Here is a 25032-nt window from a genome sequence, read left to right as displayed (position 1 = left end):
CCACCACACAAAGACACAAGGCTGTATTTATATGAAAATAAAGTTCTTTATATAAAAGATTTTCAGCGCACAAATCACAAATCCCTTAGTTTACTTGGGGGCAATGTCGCGAAGGCTTACAGACGTCTTTTACGAGTGTGCCACGTCGCGTTGTCGTCCTTTGCAATCAGAGGGCGGCGGTGCTTCGTGGCACACTCGAGAATGATCACAGCCACACGACAGAGTTCAGAGGAGGGGAGGGCAGCTCGGGGGGAATTCCTAGCGCGTGGCAGCGCTGTCGGCTTTCCTGGGGATCACCAGTGTGACGCAGGTCCTCGAGGTGATCTCGGCGGCACAGGGTCGCAAAGGCTCGGTGCGTAGACGCTCAGGTTCCTTTCTCCGCGTTGCGAGCTACGGCTCGGAGGGGCAGGTACTTGCGGTGCTTGGACCAGGTAGGCAGGTCCTTGCGGTGCTCCTGGTAGTCCCAGGTGGCAGATGTCGCGGTGCTGAGAAAGGGAGAGAGGCACACAGGTTCTCTGGGGGTCAGTGTCACGGGATCGCTTCCAGCAGCTTCTCCTCTTCTGGGGGAAAGGTAGCGCCCACTGTTTCTGGGGCGCAGATCATGGGGCAAGTTCACAAGCAAGCCCTTGGAGATTGTTTAAAAAGCACAAGTTGAATCAAAGTTTTTTTCTTTAGTCTTTTCCTCTCCTTCCAGCAGACAGGCACCCACTGCAGGCCAGTCTCTCAGGCAGAGAGACAGTATTCCTCCTTCAGCTTCCCCAGGTCCTTCTCCTTCAGGCAGAGGTTCGTCTTGGCGCAAACAGGATCTGATTTCTTAGGAGCAGGGCTCCTTCTTTTAAAGTCCAGTTTTGGAGCACTTTGTTGTGGTGACTCTGCTCTTTCCTTTCAGCAGCAGGGCAGAGACATCAGCCGCTCCACAGGGGGCGGAGCCGGCTTTGTGGTGGCAGAGCACAGGGCTATTCAAGAGTCAAGGTGTACTCCTCCCACCCATCCTGATGTAATCTCTCTACCCACCACCTGGCAGCCAGCCTGTCTCCTGGAATTCCCCAGCCCTGCTCTTCACTGTAACTAGGCAGAACTCACACACACACAGCAGAGGCGGACTGAAATGGCCAGGTCAGTAAATACTAACTTTCTAAAAGTAGTATTTACAAACGCAGGATATTAAAATAAACTTTACTAAAAGAAGTATTTTATTATTCTGAGTTCAGGCGTACTAAACATGACTTTCTACCATGCTCTATGAGTCCACTGGGATTACAGCGTGTAGTAATTCCAGCAGCCCATTCTGGCCTATGGAGAGCAGGTAGCCTTCAATAGTGAAAAACGAAAATGGCTGTAATTCACTATTAAGACATGCAACACACATCAGGGCATGTCCTACCTTATGCCTACAATGCACCCTGCCATTGGGCCTACCAGAGGGGTGACTAATATGTGGTTAAGGGAAGGTTTAGGGACTGGCAAGTGGGTGCACTTGCGCAGTCAGCGCGACAGTACCAGACTGCACGCAGGTTCTGCAGTGGCAGACCTTAGACACATTTTACTAGGCCGCTTCTGTGGGTGGCACAACCAGTGCTGCAAGCCCACCAGCAGAATTTGTATTTACAAGCCCTGGCACTCCTGGTGCACTTTACTAGGGGCTGACAGTAAACCAAATAAGCCAAACATGGACATCAATTAATGTATACATTTTACCATAGGGAGAGCATATGCACCTTAGCACTGATCAGCAGTGGTAAGGTGCCCAGAGTCATAAAACAGCCAACAACAGGTCAGAAAAAATACAGGAGGAAGGCAAAAAGTTTAGGGATGACCCTGCAAAAAGGGCCAGGTCCAACAATACGTTTTTTGTGAAAAATATTATCACTCAGTATAATTGTCTGTTTTGATAACTGCATCTGGTGTGTGACCCTGATTCTCCTTCTGACATTCACCGCCCACACAAATATTTTCCATTGGGCGTCCTACCTATGAAGTATCCAGACACATAGGCCACAGGATCTGTTGTTCTATGTTACAATACTGATACCCTGGTTCCTTATAAAAAGGGTAACCCTTGTTTCAGATACATTTGACCCATCTAAAGCATCAATTGCTTGTGTTACTTCTTCCAAAGTTAGCGGTTCACACAGGAATTGCCTCTGGCTGTCTGGAAGCCATACCATTGCGATGTCTGCAATATATGAAGATGTTGCATCGGGGTCATATGAGGTACACGAAGCATAAAATTCCTGGTAATATGACCAGAATCTAGCCATAATGCGCTCCTCACCCGTGACAGTCTCCCTGTACTTGGTTCGGAGCTCCACCACACAGTTAAGTGATCTATTGGGGCGCAGTATACGTGCCACGGTGCGAGCTGGTCTCTCTCCCTCTCCATACCGATGCACTTGAGCGAGTTTGCCCATGTATGCTATTTCTCTCTTTACTAAGTCCCAGTATTTGGCCGGGGGCTCCACCCATTTATGCAACTGGTGATCCCTGTCGGCTATTGCCTCAAGCACCAGGTCCCGTGTTTCCCCCTGAACTCAGCTGAGTTGTGTGCGGATATCCCTTAGGATACCAACATGCTTGGAAATACATAACACCCCCTTCCCCCGGAGATATGCCCTGAAGGCCTCCCACAGGGTGGCCTGTGTGGACACAGTTCCAGCGTTAATCTCAAAGTATTCAAGGATGGAGCTTTGCAGTTCGCTATGGAACACCTGGTCCCAGAGCTCATCCCCATGGAATCATCAGCTGTATTCAAGGATGGAGCTTTGCAGTTCGCTATGGAACACCTGGTCCCAGAGCACATCGCCATGGAATCACCAGCTGTATTCAAGGATGGAGCTTTGCAGTTCGCTATGGAACACCTGGTCCCAGAGCGCATCGCCATGGAATCACCAGCTGTATTCAAGGATGGAGCTTTACAGTTCACTATGGAACACCTGGTCCCAGAGCGCATCGCCATGGAATCATCAGCTGTATTCAAGGATGGAGCTTTGCAGTTCACTATGGAACACCTGGTCCCAGAGCGCATCGCCATGGAATCACCAGCTGTATTCAAGGCAACAGTTGTGTGGTATCCGGAGTTTCAAAAGGACAGGGTGTGGTCAGAAAGCGTCTGTGGGAGCATGGTGATCTCAGACACCCACATGTGGGCAGTGGCCGACAGGAACCATTAATCTAACCGTAACCAAACCGAGCGGGACGGCGAGTAAAATGTGAAGCTGGGGGTAGTGGGGTGATTGGTCCGCCATATGTCATATAGTGCATAAGTATCAAAGACATGCCTAAATACCTCCCTAGCCCAAGGTTTATCTGTTGGTTGTGTGCTAATGGAGTCAGTTCGCAGGTGGTGTGGCATATTAGGGTCCCGTCTATTATTAGATGCTTCACTTCGAAACCATCCAGTCGGGTATAGAGGTCTCTGGAAGAAATTGAGGTCATCAGCGTTTGGAGCATAAATGTTTACGAACAAAATGCTTTAGTCCCAGAGTGTTTCGTGCAATAACAAATATCGGCCTCCTGGTTCTGAGTACTGGGAATGACAGAGGAATGGTATTGTTCTGTGGATTAGAATACAGGTACCTCAGGAGTATGAGCTATAACATGATAAATAGCGGAGTGTGCCCCAATTCTTGGCGAAGGTGTGCTCCGAGCTGGAGAAGATGTGTCTCCTGGAGAAAGTCACTTTTAATGGAGTGTCTATTAAGATGGGACAGTACTTGCTTCCCTTTCACTGGTTATTGATGCCACGTGTGTTCCATGAGATGACTGATAAGTCCATTGTTTTAGCCATACTATAAAGCAGATTTATAGAGATGTATCTCAGGCCTTAAGCCCGAGCAATATGTGGCGTTGAGGGCATTGTGTATAAAAAAGTGATGTGCATCATCAGTTAACTTTTCAAACCCAATGAAGTAACCCTCTAACAGTTCCCCACCCGCAACAGATTTAAGAACATCCAGTGAATCCCATTTAACCAGTTAGAAAAAAGAAATCATAACCCCTGAGTAGTAATAGTTGGTAAACACCATGAAGGCGTGCTGACAACATGGACATCAGCAGTCCCAAAAAGAACAGTTATATACGCTAGTATAGTGTAGTTGCCGTTGTAGGGTACGTGAACTTTGGCTCGATGCAATATCGTGAGCAACAATGTCCGGCACACGTGTCTATATCTTTAACATCTCCCATTTCTCAATATCGAGTCAGGCCATTTCTTGTAGCTTCCTCTCAAGAGGTCGATGGAGGGCTCTCACATCTTCCGGGTCCGTCACAGCCAGTGGTTGCGGGGTACCTAGCATGGATAGATTTACAGAAAGACTCTGCAGCAGCTGGGGTATCAAGGATCCTAACAGGCCCCTCGTGTCCCACCCGTAAGCGAGCCGGTTTGAGCATGGAATAACGAACCCCTTGCTTGCAAAGTGCAATTTTCACGTTGTTGTATTTCCTCCTAGCTTCTTGAATAGTTGGGGTGAAATCTGGGAACATAGAGATGTTTGAGCCCTGCTACTGCAAGGGCCCCTTTTCCCAGACCATCCAGAGCATGATATCTCTGTGTCTATAATTGAGGAGGAGGGCTATAAGATATCTAGGAGGTGCACTTTCAGGGGGACGCTGCCCCAAGGAGCAATGCGTCCGCTCTACCGCAAAGGTCGCTGAGAAGCTAGAGCGCTTGAAGATGTTAGGAGTCGCTCCACAAAGTCCTCTGGTCATCCCATGTTGGTAGTTTCTGCTATGCCAGAGATGTGGATATTGTTCCATCTGGAGTGGGCCTCCAAATCTTTATTTTTGATTGCTACCTGTTTTATTATCCGCTCCATTTTATTTAAGCGTTTTTTTAGCGTTGTGGTGTTATCTTCCAGGCTGGAGATTCTTTCCTCTGCTCCATCAATACAGGCCCCCGATCTGTCCATCCACTCACCCATCTTGTCCATGCGGCTCACCAGTGTGTTAAACCGTGCTTCCATGCCACCAAAGCCAGCCCTTAGTTTAGTCATTACTGTGGATATGTCAAACGGAGGCCTGCGCAGTGTCACTGCTATGAACCTCTTCAAAATCAGACTGGCCAAACCGGGTTCCAGCAGTGCCCGCGTGGTCAAAAGTGAGACTTCTCTGGTCAGGGTCTGAGCTGCCAATTCTGGGGTTCCAACGAAGCAACGCCCTCACAGTACAGGCAATGGCCCATGGGTAGTGCCAGGTTTTTACTATCCTCTCCTGCCCTCCCTGCACAAAGAAAAGGAATGGGGGACCGAGCTGCGAGCTTAGCCCCTGACGTTCAAAGGAGTGCACCTCTGATGAGCAGGTATTCTGCCCGGCGGTTCAACTGTCTTGTACCCCCAGTTGGGGGGGGTGTTATTGGAGAGTGGGCTGGGAGGTAGATGCAGCGTGTATCGCCCTTGGTCGTATGGTTGAGACAGCAGGGGGCAGAAGAAAGTTCACTTGCAGCCAGTGCTGCAGCACGGTCGCCGAGGCCGTGAGGACCTAGTAGCACCAGGCAGGCCTCAGCGGGTAGTGGCGTTCCGCTGCAATATCATCCCTGCCGCACTCAATGGCACTGGGCAGTTGCGCAGTCAGATAAGTGCCTGTGTGCCGCAGAGCACTCACCCAAATTTTGTAGGTGTGGCTCTGTCCACACAACCGTTTCTCTGGGGCCTGGTGCGTCGGCAGGGAGTGGGTCTTGGCTTCAATCAAATTCTGGTCGGTGTTGGGCAGCCCACCACTCCCTCACAGGGCCTGGTCACATCCGGCCGCATCTTCAAAGTAGCCGCGGATATCTGCCACCTCATGGTCTCAAGAGGGCAGTTCCTGGGCCCTGAGGAAGGGGCTGCACGTTCCCGCAGCTCGATGTAGAGATGGAGGGAGGTTGTCAGCGACCGACGAGGTTGGGTGACCTCTGCCTCAGGCTCACCAGCAGGCCCTGTCACTGCGGAGCCTCCGAGGCTGGGTCGACCGCACGGGCCTGCCTTTCCCCTCTCCTTCAAATGCGGGCATTATTCCTTCGACCGGGCACCATTTCCATGGTCCTTTGGTGCCTGGCTTTCCAGCTAGTTGTGCACGCTGATATGCAAGCCCTTCGGCAGCAGCAAACAGCAAGTAGGGAAATGCCGAACCGGAGCCTCACAAGTGAGCGGCCATCTTGATAGCAGTCGTGGCCACGCCCCCAAGTAGACAAAATTCTTAATTCAGGAAGGGGTCATTGTGTAGATCCCTCAAAGCTTTCCCAAATAAACTAGTTGTTGAATTAAAAACATATTGAAAATAAGTTTAAAAAATATATAAACACTTGATGACAATGTTTTCATCTGTTATTTTTTTTAGCACAACGGCCGAATTAGAAAAGCAATATAATATCAAATCTGTCAGACCCTACTTTTTGCAGGCATGTATAGGGGTTGTAGGTTTTCCAAAAACACAAGATACCCAGAGCCAACAACACAGCTGCAGCTTATAATGATTTTTCATTGTGTACCAACAATGCAGCAATTCATATGGCAACATCTAATCAAAGAAAAATGGGTTTGAAGGAAAGCTTGTTTTTTCTGAAATGTGCCTAAGTTGCCGAGTTTATGAATAGTGGTTATTAACAGACCATTGATTTTGGAGTAGCAAAATTATCATGTGGTTCAGGATCTATATGTGTGATTTGGTGATACCAAAACTTCCACTAGTCTATGTTCGCAAACAACTCCTGAAACAAACACTTGTGTCACTGGGCCTGGCATCCTCGAGATACAACATCCCAAAACGAGAAGTAACGATATTCTATTTCACCAATCAAAACTGAGGGTATTTTTTGCAAAGTGTGTACCTGCAGAATTTGGGCCCTTGCTCACCTGGCACCCACCCACTAACTTACCAAATTCAGACATTTCTGAATGTAGACACCCAGGGGAGTTCAGAGAGGTGTGATTTGCATTGATCCCATGATGCTTTTGTACTCAGAAGGCCTTGCAAACCTCAAACATTGGCTGCAAACACCCATTTTCCTCAGATTTATGTGAGAGAAATTATCAGGAGCTGCGGAGACCCACAAACCTCCTACCACTTAGTGTTCCCACACATCTCCCGATAAAACAGTACCCCACTTGCTTGGATGGAGCTGGCACCCGCAACTAAAAATGTCCCAAAAGCAATCTGAAGAAATCACTTTTTGCCTTTTAAAATCCACCCTTTATTGTGGTGTGTGTCTGCGGAATGTGGGCCCTAGCTCAAATCCCACCCAGGGAAACCTATCAAGCGCAGACATTCATGAAACGTAGACACCCTGGGGAGTTCAGGTTGGTGTGACGTGTGGATCCCACTGTTTTCTTTTACCAGGAGGCCTTACAGACCTCGAACTGGGCTGAACTGCTTGGAGCTCAAGCTGTAGTAAATTCTACCACTGACCCTCCCTCCCCAAAAAAACTGATATTTTTTATTTCTATATTTCCAAATTGGAGATCTACATCAAAAGAATATATGAGGAACGACTATTCCCTGGAAATTGCTTTTTCTAAACGTACCCCAATGACCATCATATTTAGTGCAGAGTCTAAGAGTAAAGTGTGTTTCAAAGTGCAGGACATGTGCATCTGAATAATCTTGTGGCCATGGATTAAAAACACAAGTTCATACAATAATAATAATGAGTGCCATCTGTACAGATGAATTTGCTCCCAAACTAAATGGATGCCTTTTGATTTTTTGCAGCGAGATGTAGAGTGACAAGTCAGCATGTAAAGCTCTCCGCATGCAAGCACCAAACACAGGATGCAGAGCACTTACCTAGAGGAGTTTATCGGAAGCATTAACAAGTGGCAAACTTTATTAAACTAAAATTTCCAGAAGTGGTTCAGAAATTCTATCCTGTGCTGGTGTCTTAGGGCAAGATACGTTATCTGTGAGTGGCTGGGTGCTAGAGAGAAGAAAGAGGGAGCGGGAGAGCGAGAGAAAAAGAGTCAGAAAGAGAGAAAACAAGAACATGGTGTTTGTCATACATGAAGAGAGTGTTTTGAATTGTCTGCTTTGCCTGTGGAATGGAAACATATGTGGGTTATTTAAGTGAAGAGCATAAACCAGCGCGGGCAGACAAGAAAAACTATTTTAAGGACTGAAAACTGCAAAACACTACTTGACCTTTCAGGGTTGAAAGCTCTTTGCATGTTTGTGTATTGAAAGGCAGCTGCTCCATTTGCCGCCAACTAAATGAGGGTGATGTTGCAAAGGACTGTGGGTATTCAGGTTAATCTGACATTATACCAGGAGGCCTCAACCTGCACCTAAATAATCCTAAAGACCCTACAGTTCAAGCCCTATTCACCCTCCTGGATGCGAACAATCTTATCCAACACTACAACAAACAAACGCACAATAAGGGCTCGAAACTTGTCACTGTCATCTCTAAACACAACACTCTAGCCCTCCACTCTATCCAACCAACCATCCTACTGGACTGATCATCATCTAATTATATTAATTCTCAATACCATCCGACCAAAGTCCCTCCCACCCCCAATCTAGCCTTCCCAAGCACTGGGTGAGGAACATGCGTCGAATTCCACATGCTGAATTAAAAACATTGGTCAGTTCCCAAATCACACCTTCACCCATCCTCTCCTCCGCCGAAGACCTTACCGACTACTACAACAATATGGAAAAACTTGTTGAGGCATTCGCCCCTCTAAAACTCAAGAAACCAAGACGCATCCCCTCCAGATCTTGGTTCAACACAGAAACTGACAAGGAGAGGCGACAACTCCAATTGGTCTAAAGAAATTGGATACAGCAGCCCTCGCTAACCAGTCACTCGATCCTACAGGCTGAATGCCTAAAATACAAAAAAAACATCTTCAGTAGGGGTGGGTGGACTTTGCAGAGATACACCATGCGGAATTCTGTGGAGTTGAATAAAACTCCATGGAATTCTGCTCCGCCGTAGGGCTCACAGAGGCCCTGCTACATGGATTAAAGAAGATTTTCATGCCTCTGTTTTCCCGCCCTTACTTCGTCCCTCTTGCTGCTCCAGGTGTGTGATCTGCTCCCGCTGTGGCAGCCCCTGGACGGCCCTTGCAGTTCTTTCCATACCAGAGCCTGTGCCTCGGAGGTCACCTATCCCTCGCAGTGCAACCATGAGTGAGGGAGGGACTAGCCTGGCGCAGCCATGAGTAAGGGACTAGCCTGGCGCAGCCACGAGTGAGGGACTGGTCTGGTGTAACCACAAGTGAGGGACTGGCCTCGTGCAGCAGGTCCTCCGACCACCGGCTCCATCCAGTCTCCCTGCAGGGGCAGCTCGTCTTGATGCTTCCCTCAGCCGGCCTGGGTGAAACAATCAAAACTGAGGGAGGCCACCTAGCTACCACCATGTACAGGAAGAGTACTGATCGCAATAGCCTTCTCTGCTTTAACAGCTACCACCCGAAATAACTGCAAGAAAACTTACCCTTCGGCCAATTTCTAAGGATAAGAAGGAACTGCAGCACTGTTAGCGAATATAAGGCTGAATCAGAAATTCTTACCAGTAGCCTGATAGCAAGAGATTACCCACCAAGAAGCGTCGCACTTGCTAGAAAGCGGGCGCGTAACAGTAACAGAGAAGCTCTTCTGGAACCCAGAGACAAAGAGATGGTCCCACAGGAGACACTCACTTGCGTTACAACCTTTACACCTATTTCAAATAGACTTACCAAGGTGTTAAGAAAACATTGGAGTATATTGAATACTGGGTCCTTACTTTTGGAGCCACCACGCTTCGTGTTCAAGCGGTCAAGGAATTTAAAAGATATACTTATTAACACCAGACCCAAGCAAAAAGTCACTAACAGACAGGGTACTCTGTGGCAACTTCCAGCTGTTGTTGGTCATTACCCTTGTGGCAATTGTGCAGCTTGTGCCTTTACCTCTGTACACAAAACCATTACATTGAACGAGACGTTCACTTGGGAAATGAGAACCCACACAAACTGCAACACAGCTAATTGTATTTATCCACTGACTTGCCCCTGTGACCTTTATTATGTGGGCATGACCACCCGCCCCGTTAAAGTGCGCATCTCAGAACATCGTAGTAATTTCCGATGTAGAAGAAACAATACTAAAATGTGTGTCCACTTTTTGGAGAAAGCGCACTCCCCAGACTCCCTGAAATGGGTGGTTCTGGAAGCCTCGCTGAACTCTTCCAAAACCAATCTGTTCATTAAAGAACAGAGATGGATACACCGTTTATCCTCACATGACAAAGGGCCCAATGATGATATTCCTTGGAGCTCCATTCTAATCCAGACCGTTGGCACCCTGCACGACGTTGGTACTTCCTGCATCCTAGTCATATAGAACTCCTTACCATGACTGGTGTAATGCCTTAAAACCCTGACACAGGCTAGTACTCACCACCATATGCAGAAAACTGCTGATTTAACCACTACAAACTCAGTACACACACAATGTCCTTTAATGAGCCCCTGAGGGATGTTTCCCCCCACTTACATGTTTTTTACTTCAATCTCCACCAATTGTTGTAAATCAGATATCTAATCCCGATTTTATACGGCGTTTCATTACTATTTTTACAATGGCCCAATCAAAATTGACAGCTGATTGTTGGACTATTTTTATACTATATTAAGTTACACTTTTACCACATCAACACATAATGTAGGACAACATTTATAAACCACACGCCCTTTTACATATATTAGGAGATGTTCGTGTTCCTAGTTCACTCTTTTCGCATTCCTTTCACCATTATAAGATGGCCACCGCGTTTTCATGCAGCTACGAGATGAGGAACACCCCCTCTCCCAAGCTACACCCAGGGACACGTGGTACACTCTAATGATTAAAAACGAAGGAGGGACTGACTACATCACCTCCCGGACTCGGTGGACAGGGCAGGTCGACTGATGTGCATAACGAATATAAACTGTGAGTAAAACCGATAGGCGTTACCACTTTGTATGTGTAACTACTTTTGATACCAATCCGATTCCGCCCGCACTCGGCACTGCAATATTGGCCGTGTGTTTTTTACTTTGTAAATCCTCAACTTGATATAGCCAGATACTTTTCCGTGTCCGCCCGCACTCGGCGTTGCAAATTGGCTGTGTGGGTTTTTTACTTTGTAATCCCCACACCAGATTAGCCATGCAATGTAACTAGCGGGGTTGTTGATCACCGAACATTCCCCTGTTACTCCTTAGAACGACGGGCCCCCGGACACAGGGAACTTAATATCCGGTGACTCGCTTAAAGTGATTTTCTACATAGAGTTCTGAAGAGGGTTAAGTAGGTCACTAAATACGCTTATTTGTTACAATACAAACTACGTCCTACTTTCCCCTAATACCTTGCAAACAATAAGAACTGACAACACGGGACTCGCCATAATACAGGAGTTTCCCCTGTACTTTGAATAATTTACTGTTCAAGACTAGCCAGATCTTTACAAAAAGCTATTTGAATACAGCTATTTGCATAACTGTTTCTCTGTTTAGTCCTAACATTGTAGGAGCACTTTGTTATGCTTACTCCACCGGGCACTTTTGATGCCTGGGGACTATACTGAATAGGGTGAGTACCCAAACTATTTCTGCTGCTACACCATGGTATCCTACAGGGGCATAGAATCACATTAGCTCACTGTGGAGATCCACCACCAAGTATGTTTATTTTAAACGTTTTGTTCTCTACCTGTGATTATGTTCACTACACGTGTGCTAAATATTAGGAGCCAGAGTCACTTTGAGACTGCGTCTAGGATGCTTATGTATTGTCTCTTATTCTGAAAGAAGTCCATACATTCTTTTGTCTCCCTGAACAGGTAGATCCAGACATTTTTAAGCACCACTACTGTGAGTAATACCACACAGCTCATGTGTAGATAGTTATTATTTTTTCCTTTTTGGTCCTGAAGAATCGCATGGATATTTGTCCAACAGCGAGAAACATGTTGACCTACACTTTACAGACCAAGGATACACTACAAATAGCCCCTAATTTTAGGGAGCCCGTCGGGTATTGCACCGCCGACCCGACGAGGAGCAGCCCAGATGATGAAGCATGACACCTGCAAAGGTGTGTGAGGGCATTATTATCCAAATTATGGACTCCCATTAATATACCCTCCTTTTGGGATCTATGGGACCACTGTCTTCCGTGACTCTATTACTTCTTCTTTATAAGGAACAGCATAAACTTTATTTTGATTACAACTGGGTGAAACAAGTGCCATGCCCCATCCAAACAAACACAAACCCAAGCACAATCTGTAAATAAAGATCAAAACAAGCCCAGCTCTGCACAAAATGAATGTAGATTACAAAATTAAGCATGGGCATAAGCAAATGACTCACTGTGACAAAGCATGTTTGTAACTTCTAACAAATGTAATGCCTGGGAAACAGCCGTAGTGCGGTGTTTTGGGCTGGCGCCAGTAAACTCTGTTCCGCTACGCAGGAGGCGGAGTTTTTCTCTGAACTCCATGTTTCAAGTAGAGCGCGGATTAAAAAAAACTTTGCATGGTCTGTCAGTGAAGTGGAGTTCACCAACTATCCCTAACCTTCAGAGAAGAAGCCTTGTTTTTCTGAGACCAACTTGACAGGTCTAGAAATAGACCCAAAGACCTCTTCAAAATCAACAAACAAAAAATCTCCTCTCTCCCGCAACACTCAACTAATGACTGCTACGTGCTGCAAAGAATTCTTAAAATATTTCTATAATAAAATCTCTAACATCGAACACTCCCTTGAGCCTCCCAACCCTTTACCCTGCACCAAGGATGCCCCCTTCACACAAATTGCCTAACCAAAGCCCTACATTCAAAGCGCAGCTGTCCCCCAGTCAGCAGCACAGTCCACCAACGCCAACCCCTTGCAATTGGAAAATGACGCAACCTGGACCGAATTCAACCTTATCCCGGAAGAAGAAACCCCTGAGTTACTCGCTAGTATAAAGCCGAACTCGCACATCTCGGACCGCTTCCCTGCGACGCTGGTTTAAAAAACTCAGCAACATCATCTCTCCTATTTGGACTAAAATCATAAACTCCTCCCTATTGAGCAGCTCCATGCCGCCCCCCTCAAACTCAGCCAAGTCACCCCCTCATCAAAAAAACAGACGCGGACCAGAACAACCGTAATAACTACAGACCTATAGCAAACCTCCCTCTCCTCGCCAAAGTCATTGAAAAATGTGGACTTGCACAACTCAACAGCCACATAGACAAATACAACCTGCACGACAGCTTGCAATCGGGAGTCTGGAAAGGCTGCAGCAACGAGACTGCGATACTGAACATCATAGACAACCTACACAGATACCCAAATGATGGCCAGGCCTGCCTTCTAGTCCTCCTGGACCTATTGGCTGCCTTTGACACTGTCAGCCATGACACCCTCAAACATCCTCGCACAGCGTGCAGGCATCAATGAAAAGATCCTTAAATGGTTCACATCTTTTCTTGAGGCAGCGCTTACAGATAATCAAACTTAACAACTTGAATTCAAAGAAACACCAGTCCCACAAGGAGTGCCCCAAGGGTCAATCCAGCCCTATGCAACCTCTATACAGAACAATGATCCAGCAACAAGCCAACATTGCTTATCTCTATGCAGACGACACTCTACTCTACCTAAAAATCTCGTCATTTAAAGATATCCAGCACGTAATTAGCACCCTTACCACAGTTCAGTCCTGGCTGACAACCAACTATCTTAAACTCATCCACAACAAAACCAAACTCCTGTTCATCCAACCCAAAGAAAAATCCTTTCCCGTAGATCTCTGACCTGACAATTTTACCACATAAAACTGCAAACTATCAACCTCCAATTCTGTGAAATCCCTGGGGATTACACTTGAGCGCCATCTCAGCATGAAGGAGCATATAAACGCCTCAGCCAAAAGGTACCTCTTGGATGCTAAAATCCCTATAAAAAGTCAAACCCTTCATCCCCCTCAGAAGACCTACAGACTGTGGTGCAATCCTTTGTCCTCACAAGTTAGACTACGGCAGCGCAACGATCATGGGCACCCCAAAAACAGACCTTGCACCCTTGAAAGTCACACTCCATGCATAGGCCAGACTTTTCTCGGGGAGAGTCGCTTCGACCACATCACTCCCGCTCTCAGGAATCGTAACTGGCTACGAACTAAGGCAAGAGCTATATTCAAAACTGTGTACATAACCCACAAAGCGCTCTACACTGAAAACCCAATCTACCTTACACATAAATTAATAAAAGCTGTACAAAAGAGAACCCTCCGAAGCTCTGTCTACTCCTGATTCCACCAAAATTTAAGAGAGAGAAATCCTGCACACGTTGTTTCTCCGGAAACGCCCCCAGAATTTGGAACTCACAACCTCAAGATTTACGGGACAATCAGTCATTCCCTCACGTGAAGAAGAAACTGAAACTGCTACTCTTCGACAAGTACCTAAACTCCCCCTTAAAGCATCAGTCCAAATGTTTGCCTCCACCCTCTAAACAAATCTGAGCATTACTACCTTCGGGTAGGACAAAGCCCCGCTCTCCCCACCTTCACTACACCATACCTTGGTTACCTCAGACCTTTCATTGGTCATCGTCACTACTGTTCGTCGTCTACAAGGAAGATTACATTCCTCTATTTATTGTTATTATGGACTCTTGTCTACTCCTCATGTAGCCTTTATTTTCGCTGCTGGTCTAATTATGTCTAGCGATTTACAAATATATACCTTACTTATCTCCAAGGAGTGTCATCAACATACCCTCATGTATACTGTCCACGCCCTTTAAATATTGTCGCCATGTGTCTTTATCTACACCTAATACAGCTCACGTCATGGATTCTATGCCAATTCTGTGAAGCACTCTAATGCCTTCAGCTCAAGTCAGAATGTGACCTTACCGCTAGAGCAGTCGACCTCGAAGCTGGGGAACCGGGTTTGAGTCTCAGCAACAACGCTCAACATCCTGTGATTCTGGGCTAATCACTTAATCTCCCTGTGCCTAAAACAAATGAATGTATCCATCTGTAACGAAACTGGTGCTCATGTAAAGCGCTATGACACCCGATATCTTCGGGTCGAGTTCGAGCTATATTTTTAAAAAAGCATTAAGAAACTCTACAAAATAATTTTCAAAAAAGTTGACGGAAACACTCCACGGAACCAAGGCGTCGACGCGTCCCACCCCCGGGGAAGTCAGTGTCCGCCATGGATCTCAACCCCACTCCACCAAGCGCTCAGTGCCGCAGCCTGCAACCTCTGAGCGCTGTAAAACCCCACCTTCTAGCACTACATTGAGCCTGTATCCACACACACACTAAGAAAGTTGACAGAAGAAGGGGATGCAGGGGCTGGGAGGGGCCTTTCCCATGGGCCCGCGGATGGAGAGCCAGCCCCACAGGTGGGGTGACCAGGTGTTCTGGATTTGCCCGTACAGTCCCGCGTTTTCACCAGCTTTCCTGGCAGATTTTTGCAATTTTGGCTCACGTACTGCGTTTTAAAGGGAGTCGACTGAAACCAGTGAGAAGTGAGATTGAGTGTTCTAAAGTTGTGCTAGTTAGCAGCTGTTAAAAGGAAGCAATTTAATTAACAGGTATGCTGCTGGTTTTAGAAAATACATTTTATTTATTTTCTTAGTGCTTCTTCTGGATTCCAATGTTGATGAGAGTTGTCATTCTGCACAGCATTGTTGATGTCAAATTGTAGTCCTTGTTCTATTTTTGCAAAATGTCCCGGTTTTTGGATCTCAAGATCTGGTCACCCCACCCACAGGCCTTCCTTGGTGGGGGAGCACCAGTCCTCGATGTGGTTTAGCGCTCTAGTGGTACACCATCACATGACCACTGATGCATGCCGGGAGTGGCGGCGGACATGATCTGCACTGGAGCTTATCGTGCGGAGGTGTCCCCGGCGCGCTCTCCCTAATTGTGAATAAACCACAAGTTGAAGCACTTGCAGAGCCTCACGTCGTTATTTGGGGAAACAGCTACCTTTACAAATTGGCAACGAGGATGGTGAGCGCATCGCGCTACCGCCACCGATCCCAGCCTGTGCACTGAGCATTCGAATTACCGCGCTTCGCGCGCACACCTTCAAACAAACAAAAACGAGAGAGAGCACGGCTGAGGGACGTGGGGCAAGAGAGGCGCCCCCACCAGTGATCCTGTGCACCCACGTGCAGACAGCGCTAGGAAGCAGGCATTTGGCAGTGCTGCCCCAAACAGAAAGGATACAGCACTCAAGCCTGGAGCTGAGCATTGCTGCCATGATCCAGTAACCGGCACATGGAGCCCCAGACATTCAGCGCCTTCGCAGTAAGTGCCTGCAGGGCTTACTCGCCATTCCCAGCAGAGCCTTTCCACAGGGACACTACTCCAGCGCTACCCCTCCTCTTGCCAGCCTCCAGCTGTCCCAGGTGCCCTGCTCCTAGCACAAGACTGCACCTGATCGCCTACAGGGATCACCCCAGCTTGCGGCCTGACAGTGCTTCTCTCCAGAGTACCTCACGTGCACCAAGGGGTCGAGGTGCAGCGTGTCCCCGCCACACATACCCCGGTCCTACTCTCAGGGGTCAGGGCCCCACAGTTGGCTGCTGAGTGCCCCAAACTGCTACTGCCCATCTACCCAGCTTGCCGCTGTCCAGCTTTCACTGGTCTACACCAGGCAGTTCCTGGTCCCACCGCCCGGTCAGCATGTGTGCACAAACCTTTTCCCTCACGAACCCGGTCCCCTTCCTGCCAAAACCAGGGGAACCGGCCATGAAATGGGAGGTAAAAAAGACTAGACTCCCCAATGACAGTGATGTATTTCACCACGCGCTGGAGGATTTAGACAGTCACTACCAGCCAGTGGTCTGCACGGCAATAGACCGATATAATTTCTTCCAAAGGAAACAAAAAGATACCGAGTCAGTGGAAGGTTACGTGGCTGCACTGAAGGTTAGCGGTCACTTGCAAATTTGGACACCTGCAAGACGATCTGCTACGTGACCAGATAATAATGCACACAGTCAATACCAACATACAGGAGAAGTTGTGGGTCAGCGGAGACGCACCACTCAACGAGATCATCACCATGGTCAAGAAAGCGGACCTGTCCAAACGGTGCGCAGTTGCTGCGAAAAAAGACTGACAGGAAAACCACAGTGTGCAGAGTGACTGATGCCAAACCCCATGAGAGCAAACCTCCTCCCAATGCAGGGGCAAAATACAATAGGAAGCCCACACCCAAGGTGGGACCCCCACAAAGCCTCTAGCAACCACAAGAACTGTTGCTATAGGTGCGGCAGTCCTGCGCATGTAGCTAATGACAGACGCTGTCCAGCATTTTGAGTCAAGTGCTCCTTTTGTCGGGTGGTGGGTCATTTTGCAAAAGTGTGTAGACGTAAGCCTAGCAATGCCGCTGTTAAATGTGTTTTATAGGATTCTGACACCGAATGGGTGGAAGGTGAGGCCGAGGATGACTGCATTTTATGCATAGATGATCAGATTCTAGGTATTGATTGTTACAGCACCAAGAAACCCTCTTGTGTATTGTCTTTGGTGGGAACACAGGTTTCCATGGTGGCAGACTCAGGTTCCCCATACACCATCATTTAGCGCCATATCTGGGAGAGGGACTTCATGCTCACCTTAGGCACTCACCTATACCCCACAGATGTCCACCCTGTCACCTTCACGGGAGAGAAGATCCCCATGGTAGGCTTCCGCCCCCTCCAATTTGAGTTTAAGGGGAGGACCTCAGAGGGAAAACTGTACGTAGCCGAAAAAGGTCCCTCGGTGTTGGGGTGGGCAGACCAAGGGGCATTATGGATTCAATTGAACCCGGGTGGGACCACACAAGTACTCATGAATGACAACCCTCAGACCCTTGAAGGAAGAACATGGAAAGAAGAGATTCCAGTGGTCTTCAGCGGCTCCATAGGCAAGCTCACAAAATTCACGCACAGGATTTGTCTCAAAGAAGGAGCCGTCCCAGTATGCCACAAAGTGAGGAGCATCCCTTTCAACTGCAGGGAGGCGGTACAAACGGAACTACAACACCTGGGAGACAATGGGGTGATCGAGCCAATTGAGAGCGCGGAATGATTGGCGCCCTTGGTTGTCGTGCGCAAGCCTAATGATAAGGTGCGTCTTTGCATTGACCTTAGAGAACTCAACAAAAACATCATAGTGGACAAATTCCCATTACCCAAAATAAATGAAATGTTGGCCCAGACCAAGGGGATCAAATGGTTCTCAACAATCGACCTCACAGCGGCGTACCACCAAATCTCACTACACCCCTCCTGTAGGAAAGGGGCACCCACAAAAACGGAATGGGACAAGTACATGATTGCCTTCACCAATGACCAGGAAGAGGTCATAAGCGTGCAAGAATGGAAGGCAGCGTATGAGGCAGACCCTCATCTCGAGATCGTAAAAAGGTGTGTCACGCAGGGGTGGCCGGAGAAAAAACACTTGGACGCCGACCTCCAAAAATTCTGGGAAGTAAGAGAGGAACTATCCATCAGTGAGAATGCCATATTCCTCTTAAGAGGGGACAAAGTGATCCCTCCACAACACTTGGTGGACCGCCTACTCACGATCCTGCACGAAGGCCATTTAGGCATCGTTAAGACGAAGAGCCGAGTCAAAAACTCTTATTGGTGGCCCGCTGTCGACAGCCAGGTGGAGAAGCACGTGAGGGCCTGCGCACAATGCAGCAACACAGACAAAACACAAACCATGCTACGACCACCTCTGGGGACGTTCACAAACCCCACCAGCCCATGGGAAGAATTGGCGGTCAACATTCTGGGTCCCATTCTCGACTCGTGGGGTGTACCCAAATATGCCATTGTGTTCGATCGATACTACAAGTGGCGAGAAGTGGAACTGTGTGAAAAGGCTGATGCAGAGAGGATTGTGACCTTCCTCCCGGCCACATTCTTGAGAGAGGGCATTCCGAAAGTCAACACGTGTAACAACGTACCCCAGTTCACATCAGAGAAATGAACAGCATTCACGAAACGGAACGGCATCACGACCAAACATACTCCGGTGTACCATCCAGCTGAAAATGGCCTAGCAGAAAGGTTCAACCGTGTGCTCATAGGGTCCGTGCAAGCAGCCATCCGCACAGGAAAGAATTGGGAGACGGAAATTAGACATACCGTATGGGCTTATCGTGTTACGTTCACGTTATATAGTCCGTTCAAGATCCTAAAGAGGCCGTGACCCGTTTACACGAGACAACACAGTATGGATGAATTTGACGCCTCAAAGTATGTGGTTCCCGGCAGTGGTCCGTAGCAACTTGGAGAAGGCCCAGAAAATGTACACAGTCCACTACAACAAGAAGCATGGAGTACGAGATGTTGCGTTGGAAAGAGGGGAGTGGGTCCGAGTGAAGCGGGCACAATTATGGTAAAAAGGTGACAGCAAGTTCAGTGAACCCCTGCAAGTCAAAGAAACCTACGCACATTCTGCCTTACTAAGTGATGGCAAAGTATGAACAAGAGACAGACACACACAGAAACGGCGACATAGGAGACAATGGAGAGGAAAGAGGGGATGCACAGGAACAGAGGAGTCGGGAGGACACACGACAACTCAGACCACAAGAAGGCGTCGGGAGGGCACACGACAACTCAGACCACAAGAAGACGATAATGTCCATGAATCAGACACCAGACCAAAGACCTCCACATCTCCCAAAAAACACCAGCACGGGAGTATAAGAGAAACCAGAGCATGCACGAGGGAGACACGCACGACACAGGTACCCACTACACGCACCCGCACTGGCAGAGCAGCAGTGTTACCCAAAAGATACAGAGAATATGACATGTAATCTCAACGTACGGGGTGTTTGTCTCCTTCCCTGCGTTTCCCCTTCCCCCTACCCGTCTGTTGGTTAGTAGTTACGGACACACATTGTAACTCCAGTTGCCCGGACTTTAGTTGGCAATTCCAGTTCACACAGCACTTGTTGTTAAGGCGTTATCCCTTGACCACTGATGCATGCCGGGAGCGGCGGCGGACATGATCTGCACTTCCTCCATCCCTAGCCCTCCATCCTCTCTGTAGAAGAGGGGGGCCCTCCCGCATGGGCTAGACTGCCGACTTTGGTGCTGGAAGCCAGTGTTCGAGCCTCGGGGTCGCGTCCACATCCTTTGATTCTGGGCAAATCCCTTAATCTCCCCGAGCCTGAATGTGTAATGTAAAAACGGTGCTCATGTAGCTCTCCAATACCTTCGGGTCGAGTTCGCGCTATGTAAATATGCAAACAAACAAAATTCCTGTGCTTAACTTTATGACAGGGTTGGTCTACCAGCTTTTACAATTCCCTTAACGTCACCTCCTCCTCCTCTATCCCTCATGGGAAACAGCTAAAAATTTCCCCCTCTGCGGGTTTTAACGGCTCCCTCACTATCTCACTCTATAACAACGGTACTGTTATGATCCAAGCCAAAGACACCTGTCTCTCTCTCTTTGACCGCCTCTTCCCTTCCCTACTCCCCTCCCCTGCGATCGGACTATCCCTTGACTCTCCATCTAGCTCCACCAATTATTGCCTTTCTCCTCCCTTGACCCCCCCACTCTCCAATAGGCTGCCCCCTTGGGAGGCTCAGGTCGACCCTCTTCTCTCCCCTCTGCCCTCCCCTCCTATTCTTCCCCCCTCACAGTATGCCCCCCCTCTTCACTTCTGCCTTACCTCTAGCTAACACGCTCCTCGTCCATTCTGCACTCCTCCCCCCTATCCCTACTGGTCACCCCCTTCCCTAGACCACCTCCCCTCCAGCCTTCTCCCCTAGTTAACTTTCCTTACGTTCCCCTTATTCCCTCCTCCTCTTTGCTTTTCCTCCCCTCACCATGTACCCCGATTTCCCCACAAATACATTCCATCTCTCTCCTTCCCCACACACCTCCAGCATTGCTGTGCTACCCTCTTCCCCCCCTGGTAACCCTTTACCTCCCTCTGGCATAGCAGAACCACTTCCTTTCTTCAACTTCCCTATCTCCCAATCACCCCCACTCTGCCTGATACCCGCTCCCTCACAGCCACCTCACTTAGCTGCCAGGTCCTCCCCAACCCCCTCCCCTCTCTTCCTCCCAAACCTCCTTCATCCCTATGACCCCACACACTCCTCCCCTCTCCTCCTGCCCCACCGCCTCACTCCTCTCCTATCGCCCCCTAATTTTGTCCTTAACTCCTATCCTTCTTGCAACGCCAACAATGACAACTCTCCTCCCACCCCCGGTGCACCTACTCCTGCTCCCATCCATAACCTCTCCCCACCTCTGAACCCTATTCCCCTACTCCCCTCCCGTTCCCTCACCTCTCCTTGCCTGCCACCGGCAAGTGCACCCCCTCCCGCTTCCATGGAGTCCCCCAACATGCCGTGCTCTGCCTTCCTCTCTCTGGAAAATAAGCTAGGCTCTCTAATCACCTCCATCTCCCAACTTGAAGCTACCATTTCACTTTTAAGCTCCAAGATCTCGACTTTTCCATACACCTCAATTCCTTTGGAAAACACTCACCCTCCCACGAGATGCACCTCGCCCCCACAACCCATAATAGCTAAGCATAGCCTGGCGTCTGCAAATTCACACAAGCATTCGAACGCCTCCCTTCCTCCACTTTCACTTCCCAATAACCCTGCTATTTACAATATTCCGACCATCTCCTCTGTCAGAAACACTCATCCACCTAAACCCTCCCGAGCGCCCTCATATAAGTTCAATATCCCCATCACCCCTCATAGCCCAAGTACCCCGTCACCAAAACAGTCTCGACAGAGCTGCACTGTATGCTTCACAACTGCAGATCTGCAATAAAACACAAACTTGAAATCTCCGATACCATCAACTTGCACAATATTGACATGCTCTTCCTCACAGAGACCTGGTTCAATGATACCTCTCATTCTATGTTTGATCTCCTTGTACCAACAGGCTATTCTATACTTAGAAATGACAGACTTGACAAAGTTGGGGGAGGTGTTGCAGTCATCTTTAGAAACTCCCTTCAACTTAAGGCTCTTCCCAACAGCTCCTTCCACACTTTTGAATGCCTATCTCTTGAGCTTCAATTGCACCACCGCGCACCTCTCAGATTCCATGTTATCTACCACCCGCCTGGTAGCAGCCCTTCGTTTATGGAGGAACTCACGGACTGCATCAGTGACCAATACTCACAAAGTGACAATCAGATCTTCGTGGGTGACTTCAATGTCCACTGGGGCTCGCCTCAAGACACCTATGCGAATGCGCTGGCCACCTTCCTCTCTGCAAACGATCTTATCCAACACTGCACTGAAACAACACACTCTAAGGGTTCAACCCTGGACCTTGTTATCTCTAAAGCAGGCTTGCTGACCATCGCTTCCCCTATTCATGTAGACTGGTCTGACCACCTCCTCATCCCATTCTCTCTTCACCTATCACACTCTATAACTCTTGGCCAGCCTAAGAGGGCTACTTCCTGGTTCCGTGACACTAAAAATATTGACCTCGGTACCCTCTGTGATTCTGCTTTGCTATCACTTCCAAGGCTTGACCCGGACCTAGATGTTAACAAACTCACCTCCCAATGCCTTACAGTCCTTACAGTCTAAATCAATAATGTCGCTCCTCTCCAAAGCAAAAAGAAAAGACCCACTCCCTCAGCACCTTGGTTCAACAAATCCCTCTATGAAGAAAGGAAGTACCTAAGAGTCCTTGAGAAACAATGGAGACAAGCGCCCTCCACCGAAAACTTGGCAACGCTGCGTTCAGCAAGATCCAAGTACCACAAGCTCATCTTCCTTGGAAAAGCGTTGCACTTCAAATCCCTCCTTGACTCAGCCAAAAATAGACCCAAAAAACTATTCGACCTCCTCAAGAATCCTAACAGCTCTCCCCCCAACCTCCAAATTGGAGGACTCCACAAAGAAAGCTGCGGATTTCGCTATATTCTTTGACAAAAAGGTGAAATCACTTGTAGATCAGGTCATTCATCCTACCCCTACAGAGGAGCGCAAATCCTTAACCATTTGGCAAAACTTTGACCCCCATCTCTGATGACGCCCTCCTTAAATGCATCCTCGATACAAAGCCCTCTAACCACTCTCTTGACCCCATCCCTATTGCCATGGACTTCTATACCCATTCTCTTTCCTATTGGACCACTCTGGTCAACCTCTCCCTCAGTCAAGGCTCCCTTCCTGTTTCCTTCAAAAATGGACAGGTCACCCCTCTGCTTAAAAAACCCACCGCTGATGCGAACGACCTCAACAACTACCGTCCCATCACTAACCTACCCTTTCTTGCGAAAATCACAGAAAAATGTGTAGCGAAACAACTCTCTTGTCATATCAAGGACAATGATCTTCTTGACACTTTCCAGTCCGGCTTCATTCAAAACTGCAGCACTGAAACAGTCCTGCTGCAAGTGATTGATGACGCGCTGCGGATACTCGATTCAGGGGAGTCTTGTCTTCTAATTCTTCTTGACCTTTCTGCAGCCTTTGACACTGTCAATCACAACACTCTCCTTAACACTCTTCAACAGAGAATGGGCATGGAGGGCACTGTGCTCAAATGGTTTGCCTCCTTCCTCTCTGATAGATCCCAAATGATCAAAATAGCGAACAGCCTTTCATCTCCTTTAGCGGTCAGCCAAGGTGTCCCTCAAGGCTCTATACTTGCACCCACACTGTTCAATCTCTATTTAGAACCTTTGGGAAATCTCCTGAGTAAATCCGGGATCCATTATCATCTATATGCGGACGACACTCAAATCTATCTTAAGGTGGCCTCCACTCACGATCTCTCCTTCCTAAGCTCTACTCTGGACTCCATTCAAAACTGGATGTTAACTCGTCAACTGATCCTGAATCCCTCCAACTGAATTCCTCCTCCTCTCCTCATCACTTTCTCCTCCCCCAGTGCAATCATGGATGGATCAGACTAATCTACTGAACAATAAACCCATCATTGTCGAGAGCGCAAAATCCCTTGGTGTCATACTCGACAAAAAACTCAATCTACTCTCTCACATCGATTCCATTGCAAAGCCTGCTCGATACCAACTGCGCCTTCTTTGGGGGATTTGTCGCTTCTTCCCGGAGCACGGCCTTAAAACCCTGGTCCAATCGCTGGTTCTCTCCAGATTGGACTACTGCAATTCTCTTCTTACTGGCTTCCCCAAAACCCACCTGTCCCCCCTAAAGTCCGTTCTCCATTCAGCAGCTCGTTTCATATATGGGGCCAAAAGAAGCGACCACATCACACCCATTTTATCCACCCTCCGTTGGCTTCCCATAGAGGCAAGATCTATCTACAAGACTGCCTGTATCACCCACAAAGACTTGCACTCCTCCTCCCCTCGCTACCTGGCGAATAAACTGAAACTCTCCGGAGGTTCCAGACCATCACGCAATACCGAAAATCTATTGCTTGAACCTCCCACTTTCAAGAAGGAAAGATCGATGGCCCAATCCTTTTCAGGCAACGCGGTGAGAATCTGGAACTCACTTCCGCCTCAGCTCCGGACCACCACCTCTTCCCAGGCCTTCAAAACTGACCTCAAAGCTCTCCTCCTTCAAAGACACTTCCAAATTTAATTCACGCCCTCTATTTTCTGAAGGAAGTCCTGCCGTTATAGGAAATTCTGTTCTCCATGCCTATAGAAGTGCCTTCCCAGTGTGTTTTTGTGTGTTGAGTGTCTGCCATTTAGTGCAGTAGTATACCTCTACTTGTACTTTGTACTCTTGTATAACATGCAGACGTCTCTTTTATTTTAGTGTTTTGAGTGTCTGCCATTTATTGACCTCTGTGTACTTTGTATGCTCTTGTAACCTGCACACGTCACTTTTTTCCTTTTGTAACGTATCGTTTGCTCCCTTTTGTATTTTATTTGCTCCTGATACTTGCACAAATGCCACTATTGCCTCATGGAACGTAACGTTTGATTTTGTAACATGCTCACTTGTAATTTTTCTCCTTATGTATCATTACTGCTCCTATTGTGAAGCGCTCTGACACCTTCGGGTAAAGTCCGCGCTATATAAAAACGCATTAAATAAAACCCAGTGTCCTGCTGCCCGT

The 25032-nt window shown here is 48.1% G+C and overlaps 1 protein-coding gene across 2 annotated transcripts in view; it reads left to right on the top strand.

The window, feature by feature from the left end:
• The window catches only part of LOC146822432 (uncharacterized), a 179808-nt gene that overhangs the window by 95165 nt on the left and 59611 nt on the right, over positions 1–25032 (top strand). The gene's annotated exons all lie outside the window — the stretch shown is intronic.

The sequence above is a fragment of the Triturus cristatus genome, chromosome 6 (genome assembly GCF_964204655.1).
Source record: "Triturus cristatus chromosome 6, aTriCri1.1, whole genome shotgun sequence".
Lineage (NCBI taxonomy): Eukaryota > Metazoa > Chordata > Amphibia > Caudata > Salamandridae > Triturus > Triturus cristatus.
This window is presented reverse-complemented; position numbering and strand designations above follow the sequence as displayed.